This window comes from Cupressus sempervirens, chromosome 8, assembly GCF_028749045.1.
Source record: "Cupressus sempervirens isolate cs-2001-9-10 chromosome 8, ASM2874904v1, whole genome shotgun sequence".
NCBI lineage: Eukaryota > Viridiplantae > Streptophyta > Pinopsida > Cupressales > Cupressaceae > Cupressus > Cupressus sempervirens.
In genome coordinates this window covers 347,072,337-347,082,063 of record NC_143125.1, presented here as the reverse complement: position 1 = coordinate 347,082,063, position 9,727 = coordinate 347,072,337, and positions in this window count along the sequence as shown.

The window sequence follows — 9,727 nt, the reverse complement described above, 5'->3', positions numbered from 1 at the left end:
ATGTTACTCATCTATCTTTCTTTCTAGCTCCTGCATCATTTATGTCGCTTCATAGGCCTTCTAGATCTCCTTAGCCATATGCTCCTACTTCTTTGGATCTATCTAATCCAAGTTGCTAAAGGTAATGTCTATAGTCATGTCCTCATCCATCCTATCTCTAGCTCTATCCTTTTCCAGTCAGACCAAAGGACAGGAAATGAAAAACCTATGTTACTCTTCCGTCTTTCTTTCCAACTCTTGAATCATTTTTGTCACTTCATAGGCCTTTTGGATCTCCTCAGCCATATGCTCTTGCTTCTTCTGACTTGTCTAATCCAAGTTGCTGAAGGTAATTTTCGTAGTCATGTCCTAATCCATCTTATCTCTGACTCTATCCTTTTCCTCATTATCCTCCAAGAAGCCCTTGGCTTTTAGCTTTCCGGCAAGAGAAGAGATATTTTCATTAAGAGAAGTCAATATTGAAATTATCTAGTTTTCCAAATTATGATTGTAATTTTCCAAATTTTGAATTCTTTTTTCCACCAATCTGAGGCCATCCACCTGATTTGTCAAATTTTCATGTTCTAACTTCTTCCCTTGGTTTTCCAATTGACCCACTCTTTCTTTGACCTCCTTCAGTTCATGGTAGAACCATTTAATTGACTTAAAATTGTCTATCATACTATTTTTAGCATTATTTATCAAATTCATGCTAGTTTCCATTGCATTATCAGTAATAGCCACCAAGATCGGATCAATGAGTTCCTCCATCTGGAGCTTTCCCTCTTTACCTTCAAGGATTTCAGGGTTCATGGTTTCTCTCACTATTACCATTTTTGAAGTTCTAACATTAAAATTTTTCTAGGAAATGTTTCTGTCCTTTATAATCACCTCTCCACTTTCATCCTCTATCTTCCCCTTGTCATGTTCTTGAGGAGGGGAAATTTGGGAAAGAGGAATGGTTGTGATCTCTGACCTAGGATCCATTTTCCCCACTGGGGGCATGTCCTCCTCCTTAGACCTCCTCTATTTTTTAGCTATTGGCTCCTCCCTCTTAACATCCTCCTTCTTCTTATTCTCTTAATCAGTATCCATCTCATCCCCTTCCTCATTATACTCCTCATCTCCTTGTCCAACAATTTTAAACCCTATCCCCCAGGGACTTTTCTTGCAAGGGTTTTAGTTGAGGGAGGCAATTTCTTCTCAAAAGCCTTAGCCTTCTTTCCACATGAAGGGTTTGCATCTTCATCCTCTGAACTTATACTTTGAACATCATTTGTGTCAGATGAGAAGTTTGAACTCCCCATCTCCTCGAATGCTACAGCTACTTGGTCAAGGGTTTTGCTTTGAAATTGAGCCTTGAAATGCTCATGTATCAAAAGCAACAAACCCTCATGCAAGGCCAGATTTGAAGTCGGCTTCTTCTTCTACATAGAAATTATCTTATGCATAGAAGTATATAAATAGAAAGGAAAAGAGACCTTAATCCCATAACAAAAATGATTGAGTAGAACAAAATGGTGTGTCCTAACTCTATCAAATCTCATGTCTAAAGATATATACTCAATAATAGCCCTCAAAACATACCTCCATAGTTTCTTTACTGAATCGATCTCGTAGTATGTTTCACTCTTGACCAGTTCCTTCTTTTCTTCTATATTTTTTGCAAAATCTTTCACGAAATTTGCAGACACCTTCTTATCTCTATAAAACTGTAGTCCTTCATCTAGAATTTTAGTTATATGAGCAATCCAGTCACTTGATATGAGACCCCATCAACTTTAACCCTCCCACCTTTCTATGAATTTACCATAAGGTCAGTAATTGTTGGGTTGTAACCATGGAGCTTGGCTATATATTTGGAAATTCCTCTCTTTTCTAATTTCTCCCACACTTTAGTTCTTTGCTTCCATTTTTCAGCCTCACCTACTAGTTCTTTCCTGCTTCTTTCCCCCACCATCTCTATAGTCTTAGCACTAACTATTCTCATAAAATCCTTCCTCTGAAACCCTTTCTCAACCTTCTGAATACTCTAATGGAAACTGCTTTGATTTTTGCATCTTTGTCTTTCAATACCACTAAAATGGTATATAGAAAAAATGATCCATAAAATGTGTCGATTTGACACTGATAACATCATCTGCCTATTCCATTCTTATATACCATTATTGCACTTCCTTACACCCATATTCACATTAATATCCATAATTATCTTTGGATTTCCCCTGTACCGTCTTGGATGTTTTCCACTTCAATTAGGATTTTTGCACCTATCAAAATATTCCCACTAGTATTCCAAGTCATCACCATGTCATTCTTTACTGCCTCATTTACTAACCAATCAGCCATCGAATTTTCCTCCCAATATTCATGACTGACGTGGATGCTATTAAATTTACCAAATGTTAAATAGATTTCTTCAATGATTTTAGCTATTGTCCATGATGGTTGGATATCCCCTTTAATACATCTAATGATGGTATTTGTGTCCCCCTACAACCATGGTTTTTTAACTCCCTTATTCAAAGCTAATTTCACTGTGTGTAGAGCTGCACTGGCTTAGGCATAATGGTTTGTCTGATGTCCTAGTGGGTAAGATAAAGTAGCAATCCTTCACCATAGCAGTTTTTTATAATACCTCCACATCTTGAGGGACTAGGATTCCCTTTTGCTACACCATCAAAGTTTGCATTATGTCATCCCTCAGGTGGAAGCTTCCATTTCACTTCTTGTCTTTTTGATCTCATATCCTTTTCCTTCTCCTTTTTCTTACCCCCATCTTCAATGTCTCCCCCCTTTCTAATTTGGTAATTTTCCTTCATATGTCTATTGATTTTATCCACCAATACATAAGTAGGTTCCTCCCTATCTCTAAGTACCCTATTGTTTCTTTCCTTCCAAACTCGCCAACAGAAGTGAGGCAATGACCAGGTGCTTAAATCCTACAAGTTTGAGCCTTTATACATACTATTCCATTGACAAAAGAAATCTAGCACATTACTTGGCTTGCACCAACTGACTCCCAAATTATTAGTAAGAATATCCCAAACTTCCCCATAAAAAGTACAATGGATAAACATATGATTAACCAAATCCTCTTGTTGTTTAAACATAGTGTGTGAATTGTTACTGGCAAGTGTTAATTTCTTTTTTTAGCATGTGGAACACTTCATGTAATGATTGTATAATTTCTTGAAAAGGTGTATTTGCCTTAGCATGATCTATGTAATTAATTGTACATTGAGGAAGCGCTAATAGGTTGGCCTAATTAATTATTTATAATTGGTATAAATGAAAGTTTTTTTCCTCATTTGTATGGTACATGATGTAGATAATGTCAAGTACAAATGTGAGCCTCGATGCTAGATTGTCAAGAGAAAAGTTGAGAATTTGTCAGATTATTTGAGAAGAGGTATGAGGGGAATCTATCAATTCTAGTGAACTTATTAAAATAATTATTTTGGCAATTAAGTTTTAGATTAGTTAGTTCACATTGTTGGATTTATTATCCTTCCATAAAGGTGATTTAACCTTTCATCACTTGAGAAGTAAGCTTGGGTAGTCTACCTTTTTTCTAATCAATTCCTAATAGAGTTAGAACCTTCTAATAAGGGTTTATTGTCTCATAACAAAGATTTATCATTTAATAGGGGTTATTTTTCTAAATATACTATATTTGACTCCTAGCAGGGCTATATCATCTCAGAAGGAACTTATATATTAGTACATAATTTTGTGGGTGCTATTTGCACTGAATTTTTCTCCATGATCAAGGGATTTCCTCAAGAACAAAACTCAATATATTATGGTGAATGATTTCTTATTATTATACATTGTTATTTTAATTATTGATGATCAAATTTTAAGTTTAAAATTAATTATATTTTTATATTATTATTTTGATTGTTAGTGATCAATTTATTAATTTTATAAGTTAAATTTAAATCCTAATAAAAATAGCACAACTATCCTACACTATGATATAAGCCTAAAATTGATGTTATCAATCAAAACACATATTATGATGTTTCTATATAACTAAAGTGAATAATCTAAAAATTGATCATCCCTAATTATTTGATCACCTCTACCCTATGTCCACAATCTAGCTCTTAAAAAATATCTCATTTTTAAAAAATCTTACACACTTATACAGACACAGTAAAGAGATCAATTTGTTTAGGAAGTTTGGAGTTACAAATTGATTTAATACTGCCACATCAACTGCTATTCTAGTATGGCTTTTCAAGACTTTATTCAAACTTCCTTGAATACATATACTTTTTATAAGCCATATTTTGCTCTTAAAAAATCATAATTTGTTTAGATATTAGTGTATACCATAGTTGATTGCAACAATAAAATTTGAATGATTAAGTTGGTAGACTCATTCCTATGAGGATTACCACTAAATTGTTCTAATTTAACAATGTTGTCAAATGCTTGGAAAGGAATTTAACTATGGTTTCCTTAAGCCATATCGAAAAGTGGATCTATATTTGGTATGATTTTTGTATTGATGAGTATGATTGCATCTCCATTCTTCTGGTTCATTAGAGAAGAAAGACATGGGATATGGTTATGGTCGTTGCAAAAATTATTCAACATACTTGCCTAGGAAGAAAATGAATAAACAATGGACAAAGTAATGGTCAATACCACAGCCAATCATTTGTAAAAGGTGGATAGATCCTATGTCTATTTTATTTTTTATTTCATTTTAGATGGGGTTTGAAATCTAGGTGGCTACTTAAAAATCACACACTAAGGCTTGATTCCTAAGCTAAAAGTGTTAATAGTCAAATTTGACTTATTTTTTCCAAACTTAATTTCTTCCTTAGTGTGTGATGTTTAAGGGTGGCCCAATAATCTAAAGTGTTACCAACATTTCACATTCTCCTAATTCATACACAAATACTAGAATATAACTATAGTTTTCAAACAATTGTAGGTATATGATGGATAATCCATTGGAACAATGTTGCCTTCATTTTCAAACTGCTCACATAGCTGGTTGAGCCTTGCACCAGTGTATTGTGCACTAGGAGCTTAAGTAGACTGATCTATTGAAATATTATATATCCAAAGATTATAGAGATGAAACATGACTCTCGATGACGAATGTTTTGGAGTGTGATTAATTATAATTTATCTATATTACAATTTTAAATTTAAGTTCTTAATGATCACTCTAAGTACATCTTTACATCAATATTTTTTAAGGAGAGGATTGTATGGATTGATATGTCATTAAGTTGATAAGATAGGCTTACCCTTTATAAATTTGATTGAAAAATAAAAGATTTAGGGGACCTTGTATTCAAATGTCATAAATGACATTTTGTTACTTTCAAGCTTTTGTATTGTGGCATGAAAGTTAATTGTGTATCCTTTATATAGCATGATCTTTAGGAATGGTTTTGAATAACATTCCAAAAAATATGTAATAATGAGTATTAGATTAAAGATGTGAGCTTCTTCATAAGAGTAATTTAGTTTTTTTTAAATCTAACTATAAATGAACTTAACTTTCCATTTTTTTTAATATTTTAAAATTCAAATTGAGGTTTGTCTCTTCATATGTAATTTAAAATAAAATACAACTAGTAGTCACAAGCTTTTGTGCTTGCAACAATAAGTCGATAGGTGTTTACTTTAAGTTAAATAAAATAAAATTTTGTAATAAATCAAATAAATAATATTTATTTATTTATTTTATCATATACTAATAAATTATCATCTAAAAAATATTCCCATAAAAATTTATTATGAAAAACTAATAAGAAAATAATATGAAAAAAAATATATATATAAAATGGAGCAAAAAAAAAAACTTAAATTAATTATAAAAACTAAAAACTAAACTAAGTCGTAGTGCTTCACCTCTATGAACATCACCTAGATCCAATGACTCCTAAGTGTCTATTTATTATCATCAGAAATGGATTATTGTAAATCACTACTCATTGAACATGAGTCACTTTAAAACTACATAGTTAAACCCTAATAACATTATCAGAACTTAACTTGTTGTGGAAAAATATCTCCTACTTATTAATTTAAAGTCTATTAGCTTAAATATATGTATAAAATCATTAAAAAAATTTAAAAAATAAAATCTACCAACGTAAATATATGAAAAAATAATTATTTAAAAATAATCTCAGTAAAAAAAAATTATTATGAAAAATTAATATGAGAAATATTATTTTAAAAAATAACAACTCCCACAAATACCATATTGGCTAAACTAAAACCAATATATATGTGAAAAATTATACTAATTTAAAAAATAAATTAAAACAATTTAAAAACTAAAATTTCAATCATATAAATATCTTAATCGCTAATCATATTCGCTAAACTCAAAATCAATATTTAAAGTGAAAACTAAACTAATTTTTAAAAAACTTTAAAATAATTATGAAAACTAAAAGCTAAAATAATTTAAAGTCTATTAGCTTAAATATATAAATAAAATAATTATATAAAAAACTTCAAAAATTAATATAAAAAATAATATGAGAAATATAAACAAATATAGTAAAAAAATAGGAACTCCTCCCACAAATATCATATTGGCTAAACTAAAAATTAATATTTGAAGTTAAAAAAAACTAATTTAAATAATTCAAAAATTTAAACTTCAATCAATTTTAAAAATTAAAATTAAATAAAAAGAAAGAAAAACATAAGTTAAAGGTGGAGATAACAACTAATTAATTTTCTTAATAAATAGAAAAAATAAGAGTTCAAAATATAGATTAATTTATAAATTAAATATAAGAGTTAAAAAATGAGAAAAATAAATAAATAAGAAAAGAACAAGAGTTTTAGATTATGGTAAAAGCAAGTTTTGAAGGGACTCGAAACCCTTTACAAAAAACTAAAGATAAGCAATAAAGAACTACCAAGTTTTATAAAGACTGAAACCTAAAGTTTAAAAACAACAAAACCAAGTTTTATAGGGACCTAAAACCAAGAGTTTAAACCATAAAAAATGACCAGGTTTTATAAGGACCTGGAACCTAGTTTTTAAACAAGTTAGAAAGTAAAAGAAAAAACCAAGAAAATCACCCAAACCAACAACCAACACACTCGCTCCACAGCCAACACCTGCAATAGCTCTTTGATAATGTTTTCCACCTCCTTACATACTTCTGTAGTACTTTGGATAATATCTATCAAAAAAAGAACAGGAGCCTCAAGAGCCTCAACAACTTTTTGCCTTATGCTCTGCTTAGTTTTCTTACTAGGACCACATGGACTCCCCATTCTTGCATTACTAGGAGACGTTATCTCCTCATTACTCTTCTTACCCAGACTGGCCACCACAACACATAGACTAGAAGTAACCTATTCCTTTATAAGATAATGAAGCTCCTGTTCATATTCTTTAAGCTTATTAGGGATGTTACCAATTTGCACTTCTGTCTGAATTCTCCTAGTGTGTTCAACATCTAATTCTTTTTGCATAACCCCCATTTTCTTCTTGAGAACCTTTATTTCATTATACAGCCAAGAATCACTCTGAAGAGAAGTTTTTTCTTTAAGCTTAATAGTGTGAAGAAAGGAGAGCTTAGCATCCTGAGAGTCATCCCCCACGTCATCCACATCCCTAGGTTTAGAACCAACCGTAGTGGTCACAGTATTGATCTAGATATTGGTGTTAATGTCCAGATTCTCCATCCTTTCCTCATTTTATTCTTTGTTCTAGCTATTATCCTCACCCATAGGGCCTTTTTCTTCAATCTCCTTACCAGTATCCTCCTCTATTTTCTCCTCACTGGCATTATGAGAAGGGTGTCACTCTATTATTAATCATCCTCCCCGAGGGCTTTTGACCCAACATTTGAGTCTATATTTCTATCCTTACTTCCCTCCACATTGTCTTTAGTAGTTGACAACCCTTACTCCCAGAGTAACCATCCAAGTTAGAATTGAGATCCCCCATTTCCTTTTTCTCATCATTATCCAAATTCTCAAATTCGGTTATCTCCTCAACATGTTTCTTAGTCCTCTCCCATTTGAAAATCTTCTTGCTATCACTAGCCCCTTCTTCCACCTTTATTCTCTTAGAGTGGGGAGCATTACTAGACCCTTTCCTTTTCTTAAGAACCGGTGAGGGCTTTATAGCCTTACTTTTACAATAGTTTTCAATCAGTAAAATTAAATCTTCATGAAGCATAGGATGGGACTCTTTCTTCCTATGTGCATAAAGGCATAAAAGCATAGAGTATCTCAAAAAAAATGAAAAAGGAAATCCTATCTTTGTGCCTAAAATGATTTAGGAAAACAAAGTGAAATTTATGGACTATCTTAGCCCTACCATCAAGAATAAAATACTCACAGATACAAGATGAAACATCCCTCCAAATGACTTTTATTTGATTTAGTTCATAGAAGTCCCCATTTTTTTCCAAATTCTTCTCTTCATCTTCTATCTTTGGAAATTTCTTGAAAGTCACATTAGAGATACTAGTCACCTTACTGAATTTAATCCCTTCTAGAGGAATCCCCCCAACCTCACCAATAAATTCTTCAGTCGATTTCACTATGACTCCATGCAAAGTGACCCTATCTTCAAAACAAGAGTTAATAGTGTAGATAATAGCTAATTAAATTAAATAAATAGGCAAAAAAATAAGAGTTAAAGTCAAAGCTTAACAATTTTCTGGTAGAAAAAGTAGTTTAAAATAAATAAAAAACAACTAATTTTAAATCTACCAACTTAAATATATGAACAAAATAATCATTTAAAAATAATCTCCGTAAAAAAATATTATGAAAAATTAATATGAGAAATTAAAAAAAAAAACAACACCCACAAATATCATATAGGCTAAACTAAAAATCAACATTTAAATAAAAAATTATACTAATTTAAAAAATAAATTAAAATAATTTAAAAACTAAAATTTCAATCATACAAATATCTTAATTGCTAAACTCAAAATCAATATTTAAAGTGAAAAACTAAACTACTTTTAAAAATAAAATTAAAAAATGTTTTCGGCCAAAAAAGTAATTTTAAGGTGACAAACTAAACACCTCCTTTATCAATGAATCACCACCACCATGCATCACTATCACCACTGAATTGAATAGAAATTACATGGATTACTTTCATGAGATCAATCTAGAGATATCTATTACTATATAGAAGATAGAGAATCTATCAAAGACATTTATCATAGTATAATTTAAAATATATTATTAATTTAATCTATATAATATAATTTTGTATATTCAAACATAATTAAATATAATTTGTTATTTATTTTATTTTGTAGCTAACATTTTTATCATAATCACAAATCAATCTTTACTAAAGAACAAAGTAATCTATAATGTCTACTTTGAATAATATTTTTTTAATATACTTAATTATTTTGCATTGACACTCTTAACATCCATTTTATTTTATTTAAAAGTAGAGAAAAATATGATTTAAAAAAATAAAATTAGTCATTATTAATTCGATAGATCTATTAACATTTATTTAGATTCTTAATTTCATTCATTATATATTATACATTTCAGATAAAATTGTATTTTGTAAATTAATCATATGCACAAGCATTAAATTTCTACCATTAAAAAATTACCAAAGAAAAGCATCTTGAATCAAATTATCTGAATTTACACAAGATAGAGTTAGTTCATTCTCTAAATCAACTCTTCAAATTTTGTTGTTTTTTATTTTGTTTATGTGCATCACTTATAGTTTCCAAATAAGGATTTGTAT